The 11956-nt window shown below is 49.4% G+C and overlaps 1 pseudogene; it reads right to left on the minus strand.

Moving 5' to 3' along the window:
• Positions 1-11956, minus strand: part of LOC112577644 — a 57355-nt pseudogene continuing 45399 nt past the window's right edge.

Genomic DNA, 11956 nt, shown 5'->3' on the forward strand with positions numbered 1-11956 from the left:
CCCCTGTTAATCCCACACCCAGCACAAACAAGACACTCAACAAATTTGTGGCTGAAGAGGCAGGAACATACCCTGTGCTCAAGGAGATGAAGCCGAGCGAGATGGGGGCCTGATGATAACCCTGTGTGATGAGGAGACCCCAGGAGGACCTGCGTGGCTGTGGGGTGGGCTGGGGGGCATGGGCAGAACCCCTGATGAGCTCCTGGGGATGAGGAAAGTGGCAGGAAGGAGGGGGTCTGTTTCTTGTCCACAGATTTTACCTCACCCCTCACTGATGAGCACTAAGGCTATTTCCAAACACGTGTCACTGTTTTGGAAGAAACAATCATTGCCCAGCTCCTACTCAATCAATTTCGTAGAATACGTTTCTAGCATTGGAGTACAATCATCTGCTTTATTCATTCCATGCTCCGTTTATCCACCCATCCAGCCAGCCATCTGTTCATCCATCCATCCACTCACTAATCCATCCATCCATCCACCCATCCACTCATTAACTCATCAGATCATCTCAGACCCACCGAGAAGGCAGACGCCTCCTCTGCTCCAGCTCCCAGGAGGACCCCCAGCATGAGTGAAAGGAGCCTAGTGGGGATGATGGGGGGAGACACAGAAGAGACATGCCTGCAGGCCCTCCTCCCTCTGAATGGTGAAGCACCCACCTGGTCCTAATGTCTTCTTGCCGGGATGTTCAGGCTGGCCCTTTCCCTTCTTGCAAAACAAGTGGCTGATGGAGGACTTGATGGCCTTCTTCTTTGGGGCTTTGTGCAGCGAGTCCTGGCTGCTGGTGCTGCTGGTGGGGTTGCTCCCGGGGCCGTCCTGAGAGCCTGTCGAGCTACAGGGAGAGAAATCAACCTTTAACCAGCACCCTTGTGCAAACACACACCCTCCACAAGACCTACTGATAGAAACGGGAACCCAACAACACCCGCGCCTCTACCTCGCAGCAGACAGTGGAGTTTCCTTCACCAACCACACTCCACATAAGCAATGCAGGCTCCCAGCCACAGACAACCACTCCGGGAAGCTGAGATTCTCTGCCTTGAGCTCTCCCCCGAGGAGGGCTTGACTCCAGGTCAGCTGGTGCAGAAGGCGCTCCGACCCTCCCTCAGGGTCCCTGCTTGGCAGGTGATGACACTCCAGGAGAAGGCGAGCTACTCTGCTCTGGGCAGTTTCCCCCGCCTCCTGCAGGGTCACCATCCCCGCCCATGGCAGGACAGCAATGGTCACCGTGCAGGGCTGCTGGTCAGGTGACCACACGTGCCCTCCATCGAGCGCTGCCTGGCTCAGGACAGGAGCTCAGCAGGTGGTGGTCTGAAGGAAGACAGTGTCGGTCACAGGAGGGGACAGAGTCTCCTGAGAGGAGACCCCTGAGGAAAAGGGAGGGACGCTCAAGAAGTGAACGTGAGAGGCATGGGGCCGTCACCATCAGGAATGAGCCCCGGGCTGGGCAGACCTCTAGCAAGAGCAGGAAGAAAGCTCCCACAGGAGTCAATCCATAGGGACGGACGTTTCCTAAAATCACTGAGGCCACTGAGCTCTTCTCCCCCAGCACCTGAAGTTCACCACTAAACACAGACACCAAACCCAGTGGGATTCCTTGCAACAATCCTTTCAACTCTTTCAAGACAAGAGGCGCAGGGCTCCTGACACTGACAACGAGGCGTGCAGGCCCCTTACTTGCGGGCATCCCTGATGTCATCATGGCTGGCTGTGCACATCGCCCCCACGTGCAGCCGGTCCAGCCGAAGGGCCCGCCACAAGGTGGGGGTCGAGGTTTCACATTTGATGGTGCTCTTGTCATCTTGTACCTCTTCCCGTAAAGCTGGCAGCTAAGTGAGTGATGTAAGTGTAAAATTGGGTAACAATAGATTGTGTCGAAAAAGGCAATCACACAGGCTTTACATATGATAACCAGAAACTTATTTGAAAATCTATTAGCTATGCTATCTGCCAAGCATAAAAAAGTGCCTAGTTCTAGCTTAATGTCATCTTAAAGGGCTGTCTTGTTCAAGAGAAGCGGGGCTGTGGGGCAGCAAGAGCACCCGACTGAGTGCAGAGACCCAGGACGGGAGCCTCCCTGCAGCCGGGCTTTGCCCTCCCTGGAATCCAGTGACCAGATGGCCCCGCTGGGCAGGACAGCAGAGCGATGCTGGCTCCGTGAACCTTGCATGGCATGAACTGCCCTGATGAAAGGACTGTGCTCATTGCCAGATGCTGCTCAGAAGCACCACAGCTAGAGTAAGAAACCTCTCAGCAAAGCCATCCAGACCTTTCTGTTTGAAGGAGAAAAGGACACAGCTTGTGCCACCACCCATGGTCATTTGTAGTGATGATGCAGGTTACTGGAACCCATGACAACAAGAGAAACACAGAAAAGGTACCTATCCCCTCCATACGAACACCATGTGTCTGGCTCGTATTTCTCAGTAACATACAGACTGGGGGCTACACATTCAAGTACTTACACGCAGTTCGAGTGTAATTCGCTCACTGTGGTTTACATAAAGGTCTTCACTAAGAGATGATCTTGTATCAACCTAGAGTGGTGGGATGGCAAGGGAGATGGGAGGGAGGTTCAAAAGGGAGTGGATATATGGGTACCTACAGCTGATTCATGTTGAGGTTTGACAGAAAAGAACAGAATTCTGTAAAGCAATTATCCTTCAATTTAAAAATAAACTAATTAAAAAAAGAGAGAGAGAGATGATCTCTCCTGGACTCCCAGCTTTTCTGCTGGTCCTGGGTGTGAGGACAGGAAAGACAGTGGTGGCAACAGTGTGGGAACAGATTAACCCCTCAGGGTCCAGACAGGTCTCACTGATACATTGGGTGTGTGGTTAAGCCAGGGGGAGGTTTTAGGAAACATGCATGGCATGTATTTTTATAAACAATGAGTGTGTTGTTTTAACCAACTAACCTGTGCCTTTTTAGTGGGATTCTATAAAAAATATTGATCCAGTGCAGCGCCACAGGAGCTTGGTGACAACAAAGTGACTTAGTGCAAAACACAGCTGAACTCATTTAATAGCAGCTGGATAAACTGGGCACCCTCCCCTGAGCTCTAACAAGAACCCTCAGATAACAGAAGGCTACAAAGGCTAGAAATTATCCACATGGAACTGAACAGGGATCAGTCTCAAATTCAAGTTGAAATAAGCATTTATAAAAATCAGAAAACAACAAAGAACAGAGCAGGGAAGTGACACATCTGGGTTGACTATGGACTCAGTGGAGACAAACATCTGCCTCAGAGTCAGGGCCCATGCCAGCCGCTTCCCCCAGGCCTCCTCCTGAGGAAGGCCTCAGGGTCACCAGCCTGGCCACCCTCCCCCAGGATGGGAGCTGCCCCACTGGTGCCCACGTGGCTAGGATGGGAAGTGCCGTGTCCTCACTGAACAGGAGGGCAAAGCCACAGAGTGGGCGAGTGGCACACCGAGGTCACCAACCCCAGGGTGATGGCGCTGCTCTGCTGTGCTCAGCAGAAGGGCTCCCAGGCACTGAGCTGCCTGAACTGGAGCGTGGCCACCCGAGTCCTGCGGGAAGGCCCAGGAGTGCTCGGTCAGTGGGCTGGGAGCAGGAGAGGGACAAGGAAGGCCAGCCCTTGGGGCCCTGGACTCCCAAACAGGGGCTCATCCAAGTGACCCAAGGGGAGAGGCAGCGAGCTCCCTCCTGATGCTCCATCAGGGATGCCGTGATGGACACGAGGGCCTCTGGAGGAAAGCAGGTGGACGGCACCATGGTTAAGTGTCCAGGCTCTGATCAGACCAGTCCACACCACACTGCTGGGTTTGAGAGCCTGGGCAGGGTGCCTGACCTCTCTAAGCCTCAGTGTCCATGTCTGCTGAATGGGGATAGCAGCAGCCTGGACCTCACCTGGGGATGAGATGACAGACTCAGAAAGCACGTGTCTGGCACACAGAATCTCCTGCACACTGCTACCCACCATCATTAAATTGGCTTCCCTCAAATCTAACATCTATGGCTCTGATTCAGTCATTTTTTATAAGAAAACACTAAGCGGAAATTCCATGGTGGTCCAGAGGTTAAGACTTGGCACTTTCACTGCTGGGAGACTGGTCTGATCCCTGGTTGGGGAACTAAGATCCCATAAGCTGTGCAGCATGTCCAAAAAACTAAGTAAAGAAAAAATTTTAAAATAATAAATAATACTATGTCTATTATAAACAAGCATGAGATGATTCAAAGGCAAACAAGTGGGAGAAAGGCAAACTGTTACAATTGTCCCAACGAATGACCTCTTTCCAACAGAACCATCAGCATATTTTAAGTGGTGGAAGGCTGAGCGTCAAAGAATTGATGCTTTTGAACTGTGGTGTTGGAGAAGACTCTTGAGAGTCCCTTGGACTGCAAGGAGATCCAACCAGTCTATTCTGAAGGAGATCAGCCCTAGGATTTCTTTGGAAGGACTGATGCTAAAGCTGAAACTCCAGTACTTTGGCCACCTCATTCGAAGAGTTGACTCATTGGAAAAGACTCTGATGCTGGGAGGGATTGGGGGCAAGAGGAGAAGGGGACGACAGAGGATGAGATGGCTGGATGGCATCACTGACTTGATGGACATGAGTCTAAGTGAACTCTGGGAGTTGGTGATGGACAGGGAGGCCTGGCGTGCTGTGATTCATGGGGTCGCCAAGAGTCGGACACGACTGAGCGACTGATCTGATCTGAGTTTCATTACTTCCATTAAAACGTCAATTATTCACCAGTACATGACCACACAGTGTTCATTCACGTTAAGCAATAAGGACTCTTTAATATTTCACAGAGAGACAAAGGCCTGCTAAATTACTAAATATTTTACCTTTCGATGCTACTTCCTTAAATCACTAGGCTGATAGATGCACGCAAAGAAATGAAGAGAAACCAGATTTATTGTGACTTTGAAGCTAAAAATTCAAGAATCAGTATAGGCAAATGCAGTAAAGCAAAAATGATGGCAAACATATAAGTGAGATGAAGATTTAGAGAACATGTGACTGGAAACAGAACTTTTTTTTTTTTTTTTTGACTACAGAAGTTAAATAAGCTATTCAAGATTTACTAGAGAAACACTATAAATTATTACTCAGGAAGATACAATTCTATTACAACATCATGATTTATTAAAGCACAGCATTCTGTACAACAAAGGGCCTTGCTGTGTCTGACTCTATGCGACCCAATGGATGGCAGCCCACCAGGCTCCGCCGTCCCTGGGATTCTCCAGGCAAGAACACTGGAGTGGGTTGCCATTTCCTTCTCCAATGCATGAACGTGAAAAGTGAAAGTGAAGTTGCTCAGTCATATCTGACTCTTCTCGATCCCATGGACTGCAGCCTACCAGGCTCCTCCATCCATGGGATTTTCCAGGCAAGAGTACTGGAGTGACAGTTGTCTATCCTCAGCCAAACTTCTCTATAAGTTAGTTTCTCTTAATAAAAAATATGTTATACTTTAAATTAGTAATTTAACTGATGAGGAAGTTACCATAATACCTATTTTAACATTGAATAAATCTAACCACCTATTGGACATTAATGTAAAATCCTGAAATAGAATTTAAAACGTCTCAAAATAAATTCATTAAAGCAGGTTCCCTGTGAAAATATGTAAGAATGAAAGCTAGCATAATAGCAGGTGCAGGCTTTACATTTTATTAACCATAGAAGATACTTTTTTAAAGAGTCTAATAGAGACATTAACTGTGCAAAAGCAGATGAGACTTACAGTCTTAAATACAAGCACCAACAAAGAAAGGATATCGTGTCAGTTCAGTTCAGTTCAGTTCAGTTGCTCAGTCATGTCCGACTCTTTGCGACCCCATGAATTACAGCATGCCAGGCCTCCCTGTCCATCACCAACTCCCGGAGTTCACCCAAACTCATGTCGATCAAGTCGGTGATGCCATCCGGCCATCTCATCCTCTGTCGTCCCCTTCTCCTCCTGCCCCCAATCCCTCCCAGCATCAGAGTCTTTTCCAATGAGTCAACTCTTCACATGAGGTGGCCAAAGTATTGGAGTTTCAGCTTTAGCATCAGTCCTTCCAATGAACACCCAGGACTGATCTCCTTTACAATGGACTGGTTGGATCTCCTTGCAGTCCAAGGGACTCTCAAGAGTCTTCTCCAACACCACAGTTCAAAAGCATCAATTCTTCAGCGCTCAGCTTTCTTCACAGTCCAACTTTCACATCCATACATGACCACTGGAAAAACCATAGCCTTGACTAGAAAGACCATTGTTGGCAAAGTAATGTCTCTGCTTTTTAATATGCTACCTAGGTTGGTCATAACTTTCCTTCCAAGGAGTAAGCGTCTTTTAATTTCATGGCTGCAATCACCATCTGCAGTGATTTTGGAGCCTCCCAAAATAAAATCTGATACTGTTTCCACTGTTTGCCCATCTATTTTCCATGAAGTGATGGGACTGGATGCCATGATCTTAGTTTTCTGAATGTTGAGCTTTGAGCCAACTTTTTCACTCTCCTCTTTCACTTTCTTCAAGAGACTTTTTAGTTCCTCTTCACTTTCTGCCATAAGGGTGGTGTCATCTGCATATCTAAAACTCCATTAACTCTACACTTAAGAGGATCATTTCTTTATGTAAGGATAATCTCATTTATGAATTACACATGATATGTAGTTTAGGATCCATCTACATTATGCTTGTAACTGCATACTGCTGCTATTGCTGCTGCTAAGTCGCTTTGATCGTGTCCGACTCTGTGTGACCCCATGGACTGCAGCCTACCAGGCTCCTCCGTCCATGGGATTTTCCAGGCAAGAGTACTGGAGTGGGTTGCCATTGCCTTCTCCTGTAACTGCATAGTGATACACCAATTCAAACTTACTCCTATGGGGGAAAAACAGCATTTAATGAGACATGAAGGCAAAGCACAAACCCGACTTAAGGGGCCACACGCTGTGGACCACAGCACTGCTATTACCAGAGCAAGTGGGGGGACGGGGGAGGGGAGATGGATGGGTAAACTACAACCTAGGGGGCAGGAGGCTGGAGTCTGAATTGACGAGGACTAAGCAGACAACAGGATGAAACAGGAAATCAAAACCAATATTGAAAGCAGACACACCGTGAGAGAACTCCAATAGCAAGGAAAACATATATAGAACTGTTCTTTTACAAATACTCGGAAAGAAATCAAGCATGAAACCACAGAGAAATCGTCAAAGAATTTTAAATATCAACTCATTAGCCAATGATGAAAATTATAAAAAGTGTGTCAAAAGATCACAAAATGGACTAGTTACCACTTCACATGCCGCTAAAATGATTCACGGTTAATTTAATTATAAATTGACTAACAATGCAGCTAACATGAAATGGGTGGTAACCGAAAAAAGTGATAATACAAGTGCAGTTACAAAGCAGAGTGTTATACACGTGATTTCATGGGCTAAATAGCAATGTACTCACAAAACCTAAGCTAAACACGCAAGAAAGCTGGAACATGTGCTTTAGAGTCACACACTCTGTCACCAAAAGGCCTAGGTCGTCTTCCCATTTTTAGACTCGGAAAAGTGAGGCAGCCTGACGTCTTCCCTGGAGCCCTGGGGCACCGGGCTTTTAACCTGGTTTCACATGCAGAGCTGGCCTGAGTGCGTGGCCAGGTCCATCAGCAAGCAGACCAGTTTAGATTCTTGGTTTTGTTCCCTGCACCCTACAGCCAGGCATCCCCAATGGAAAATGTGCTGCACAGCTTTCCCATGCCATGAGAGCTGCCTATGGTTACTTTCACGAAGCTGTCTGCTCCCTGAGAACAGAAACTTCCCTGCAGCTGCTGTGCCCAGCACAGGCCAGGCCCAACGTTACAGAGGCAGGCTCTGGCTGAGTTCATGATGACGTGCTAAGCTGGTGGTCCAAATATCAAGACTAATTTGTCACTGTGCCATTGTGGAATGATTAAAGACTAGGCAGTTTAAAAAATTTTAGACCTCTGAGCCTAGCAAATGTACCTGATTTTCTTCTGGGTAAAAAGAGAAAAACCAAAAAACAAACAAACAAAAAAGAAAACCAGTGTCCTGGAGGAAGGATGTGGCAGGGAGGAGGCAGACACATACCAGAGTCATGATGCCCAGTCATGATGTCTCCCTCCCGTGCCTGGCTGTGCTGCCTCCTTTGGGGCTGGAAGCGCCCACTGCTGGGCGGGCAGGAGCCGGCATGCGAGGAGGCAGGATACAGGTTGAGGGAGCTCACTGATTTAAAACAACGGAGGTTGCCTAAGCTCTCTCTCCATGCTCTCAGTCTCCTAAGCCCACTGCTCCGTGTTGTCCTTCTCTTCTTCAATCAACCTAAAATAGAATAAAACCCACCACCTGCCTCTGTCAGCAGAGGAATGTGTCTGGAAAACAAATTTGGGCTGGCATTCTGTGTCATGATTAGCAAATTCCAGAAACAGTTGCTCAATTAACATCTCAGCAAAAAGGTTCGACTTTCCCTCTTTTGAATATTCTCAAACTTAGAATAACTTAGCATTGAGTCTTACAAACTGGCCCCTGATCATTCACGTTTGATTTCACTTCTTTACTCTAACATTCTGAAGGGGCCCTGGTGGCGACTGTCTTCCTGTGAGGAGATACCTGAAGTTGACAACCTTTACCTTCCCTGCTCTCAGGGCAGAGATGCACGTCAGTGCCTCAAGTCTTTTCCACTGGGAATCGGGAACTCTGTACAATCAAAACAGCAATTCATGAACAAGCTGGAGTTTCTAAACACAAGTCTCCAGACAAGATGAAATGCTGAGTTGATCTTGTTTTTTTTTTTTTTTTTTAAGGTTGTATATGTACTAATGCATCACTTGATGAAGTTCTCCACCAGCTTTGTTTGAGTTTCTGGATTCATGTCAATGTTCTGCATTAACCTAGAATTCATGGTTTCTGCTCTTCTCCCCTAATGTGTTATGGATGATTTGATATAGCAGTTTAAATACATAATTATGCAAATAAAATGATTTTCAAATTAAAATACAAGATTCTTACAGGAAGTAAACTCTCCAGTTTCACTTCTACTTATACATCTTGAAAGTTTTTCACTGTTGATAGTAAGTTGATTGACAGAATTTACCATTTACATCAAGTCAACTTGTTGCATAAGGAAAAATCACTTTTACCTGACAACATGCTGTAAAAATAAAAACATTAATACATAGCCGTTCCATATTTCCTTTGGGGATGGGGAAAGGCAATCTTTCTGAGCTCGTCTGTGCTCAGACACGGCCCACAAAGCTGTCTGTCTCAGCGTCAAATGGTCAGGCGGCACCACCTGTGTTTGCTGGTTGTCCCTTTCACCCCCTGCCTTTTCCCCAGGCCCCCCACACTCGGCTGACAGAAGTGGGCGCCTCGGCCTGGGCTGATGTGACGAGAACTGTCTGAGCATTAGCTCTGCCAGGTCCTGTGCAGGGTCACCAGCCTGCGGCCACTCTGAACGTGAACCTGGGACATGGGCATAGCTGTGCGGGTGTGGCACCAGGCAGGCCTTGGGGCCCTCAGCCGCTTGGCTGCACCCAGACCCAAGGACCCCTGCTCACCCCAAGGTGGGCCTTTGGATTCTATCCCGTTTTGTAAATTGTTATAACTGCCAAGACAGTGTTTAAAGAAAACATCTTAAATATACTGATAAGATGAGAAAAACTCAAACACATGTCCTTGGACCACTGTCTTACAAAAGCCAATCTTCACACTGTATTAAGTTAAAAAGGAAAATGCAGATCTGAGTGGGAATTTGCCAACCCCAAAACCCCAGCTTTTCTGTTCCAGGTGGCTTTTCACCAGAACGTGGGAGGCTCCAAGGGACACAGGAGGGTGCACGGGCCACAGGGGACACCGCTTTGGCACCTCACACACCTAGGGGCTCAGAGCTGGGGGGGACACCCCACAACACACCCCCACAGAGTGCTGACACCACACCATGGACAGAACGCCCTGGCTGACCAAGCTGTATAATCAAGGGCAATCTCAAAACTGAAAATTCTTGAAGCAGACCTGCAGTCAGGTTTCTTACTATGGAACACTCAGACTTCCCTAGGAGAAGACAGTTCCTCAGAGAAACTGAGTTTCTGGGGAGCTGAGCTCAGGATCACCTACCGGATCTCTTCGTTGATAGCGTCCAGCTGCTCCTGCAGCATCACAGTCAGAGTCTTGGCATCAGCCTGCCCACTGGGCGACAGCTGAGTGGCCGAGCTGAAGAGGGTGACCCTGTCGTCCTCGCTGTCAGACATGCCCTCGTCACTCTTGAATGCCTGGGCCACGTTGGCCAGCATGCTGGCTTGCTGCATGCACTCCCAGTCCGGCTCCTTCAGGGTCTGCACCTGGGCATGAGAGGGCCATGTCTCATCAGCGACATTCCAGGCAGCTCAAGTCGACAGGAACTGAACACAATTTTACATGGAAGCCCTGACTGTGGATAAATGGGCCATGCTTATGAGACGCTGCCATCTCTTAACTGAGCAGTACTGAAGAAACGGGCAGGAGGAGAATCCAGTTCCTAGATGGCCTGGTCACACTCAGGTCTTAGTGTGGATGGAAGGCAATCCTATGAGGTTATTCACAAGGGTGGGCTGATGGAGTCAGAGACAAAAACAAAAAATTAAAAAATACATCCATCCCTCCATCAGCCAGGCTGAAGGAAAATAAGAAAAAAGAATCCTTCAGCTCCACAGCATCTGGGTCCCCCTCAGTGGTCAGCACTGGCACTAGTTCACCGGGGAGTGCCATCCTTGCAGGCTCCCAGCCCTCCATTTCCCAGGCTGGTCTGAACACCGACAGATAGGAGCAAGCAGGGACAGCCAGGGGATGGGAGAGCGAGCCCCCCTGCAGCTCTCCTCTCAGGGCACAGACCCTCGGGCTGTTCTGGGGGACAGCCCCTCACACCGCAAGGGTGGCTATGTCATCAGAGACACAAGGGAGAGTGCCTGCAGGGCCCTGTGCCGCCCTCCCGCTCTCACACCTCACACTCTTCTCTGTGCAAACCTCCCCTCTGCCACACTCTCAACCCAGGTCCTGCCTTCTTTTCCCAGATATGACCTCAAAGCAACCGAGGGGCAGCCTTGAGGTGCTGGCTTGCCAGTTCCCTGTCCCCCATGGCCAGTGCCCTTGCTCCCTGTCTTCGTCACGACCCCACCCCAGGGCTGGGCCACCCCCTTCGCTGGCTCCAGAACCACCTGCCATCATTCCTGCTCCACTCCAGTGAAGCAGTTGCCTATGGGTTCACCCCCATCAGCCTGGTCAGCACGTCCTCTCCCTTGTCTCGCCTTCCAATCACACAACAGGAACCAGCAGATTCCTCCTCCAGGGCTCCCTGCAGCACCCACTGTGGGTCTCTGAAAGCTCCCTGGGAGCGGCCTCTACTGTCCCACTCCCTGTCCAGTTTCCAGCTCTCTGCAAGTAGGCAGTGTGCCCCGCCCTGCAGGGTAGCTCCCTGGGGTCTCGAGGAACACATGTTATTAAGCCCCCTCCCCTCCTTGCCCTCCCCCACGCCCCCCCCCCCCCCAGCATGTCTCTCCCTGGGCTCCAGGCCCACCCTCCCTGGGTTATTCCTTAGTTCCTTGCACCCCTTCTCAACCTTGTAATGCAGGGTACCCCATGGCTCTACCCTTGCACCCCATCTCTCTCCACCAGCACCTGCCTGGTGACTTTACCGTGCTCGTGCCTTTAAATGCCATCTGTGTGCCCACGACCCCAAGTCCACCCTGAGCTGAGTGAGTCCTCTCCTGGATGCAGGCCAGAACACTCAGCTGCTTTCCTGACAATCCCCTGGACACCCCATGGGCTCGTCCACCTCAACAGGGCTGAGGCCCGGCCCTTAGCTTCCCATCCTGGCAGCCCTCCTCACCTCAGGAAACAGGCTCCAGCCTCGAGCTGCTCAGGCCTGATCCCGGGGTCCTCCCTGATGTGGCCCGCTCTCTCCCTTGTCACCGCTAGTTGACACGACCCTTTTT

This window comes from Bubalus bubalis, chromosome 4 (assembly GCF_019923935.1).
Source record: "Bubalus bubalis isolate 160015118507 breed Murrah chromosome 4, NDDB_SH_1, whole genome shotgun sequence".
In the NCBI taxonomy this organism is placed as follows: domain Eukaryota; kingdom Metazoa; phylum Chordata; class Mammalia; order Artiodactyla; family Bovidae; genus Bubalus; species Bubalus bubalis.